This window comes from Solanum dulcamara, chromosome 1, assembly GCF_947179165.1.
Source record: "Solanum dulcamara chromosome 1, daSolDulc1.2, whole genome shotgun sequence".
Classification (NCBI taxonomy): Eukaryota; Viridiplantae; Streptophyta; class Magnoliopsida; order Solanales; family Solanaceae; genus Solanum; species Solanum dulcamara.
In genome coordinates, this window is record NC_077237.1 from 52,957,755 (window position 1) to 52,959,254 (window position 1,500).

General features: G+C 39.1%; 1 non-coding gene across 1 annotated transcript; it reads right to left on the reverse strand.

Annotated features, from left to right (window-relative positions):
• Positions 1–294: 294 nt before the first annotated feature.
• Positions 295–402, reverse strand: LOC129904013 (small nucleolar RNA R71). The gene has a single exon (XR_008770348.1). It is a non-coding gene; the product is annotated as a small nucleolar RNA R71 (small nucleolar RNA).
• Between the last annotated feature and the right edge of the window lie 1,098 nt (positions 403–1,500).

Below are 1,500 nucleotides of genomic sequence, written 5' to 3' on the forward strand. Positions count from 1 at the left end.
TGAAGAAAGATTTAAACTGAAACAGAACATGGTGCAACTATTGCACAAATGGAAAATTCACGGGGTTGCCTCACAGAGATCCCCAACTCCACATCCATAACTGTTTTGGAAATCAGTGACACTTATACACCAACAGAAGTGTCTCCTGATTACATGAGGCTGACCTTATTTCCATTTTCTCTACTGGGAAAGGCTAGGAGATGGTTGAAGTTGGAACCGCCCAATTCTATTACCATATGGAACAATTTAGCTCATAAATTCTTAATCAGTTTCTTTCCTTCGGGGAAGATAGCAAAGTTAAGAGATGAAATACTAAGCTTTAAGCAGAAGTCGGGGTGAAAATTTATACCAAGCTCGGGATAGGTTCAAATCTCTACTCATTAGTTGTCCTCATCATCACTAACATAACGAGATGTTGGTCTATACTTTCATTAAAGGGTTGGAACCCAACACCAAAATTCTTCTTGATTTAGCTGTAGGTAGACAAGCTTTGGAGAATACATATGATGAGATCTACACATTGCTAAACTGTATATCTCAAGGAAATCCAGAATGGAATAGAGGAAACTGTAGGCCTGTTGTCAAGAAATAGGCAGGTATGCTTGAAGTAGATGTTGTGATAGCTTTGACAACACAGATTGCAGCAATGCAAAACATGATATCTACTCACTTCAACAACTTAGCTTTGGGGAAACAACAGTCTCCAGTAAATGTAGTTCAGCAGAAGCAATATGTGGTGTGAAGCGTGTGGCAGCAGTGAACACACGTCAGAATATTATGGTGCAATTACTAAATCGGTAAATTTTGTAGGTAATGCACAGAGGGGTGGAGGCCAGCAAAATTATGTAAATGCTTATAACCCTAGTTGGAGAAACCATCCAAACTTTTATTGGGGTGGAAACCAACAGAACCAGCACCAAAGCCAAGGTCAATATAGAGAATAAGGAGGAGTCCATCACTACAATCAACAAGGCCAGAGTAGCCAACAATCAAGTAGTGTAGGAAACATGAGCGTGGAAGACATGCTTAAAAAACTCATGACTGACCAAGCTAAGCTAGTTGTAGATAGTCATCAGTATCAAATCACTACTCAAAATTTAAAGAATCGGGTGGGACTACTAACAAGTGCTCAAAATTTTTGCCTGTAAGGTAGTTTACCAGGTAACATTGATCCAAAGCCCAAGCATGTAAATACTGTGAGCACACAAAATGGACGACCACAAGCTGAGCTAGCGTCATAAAGCAAAGGTAGTGAAGGTAAAGGTAAAGCTGTAGAGGTTGAAGTTGGTGAGCCTAGCTTACCACAGAAGGAGTAAGAGTCAAAGAAAAAACCACCTCCCCCATTCCTATAAATATTTCAGAAGAAGAAGGAGGAGGAATATTTTGAAAAATTCTTAGATATGCTTAAACAGGTTCATATTAACTTACCTTTGATTAATGTGTTGCAGGGTATTCCCAAATATGCTAAGTTTGTCTATGATATTGTGGAAAATAAGAGCA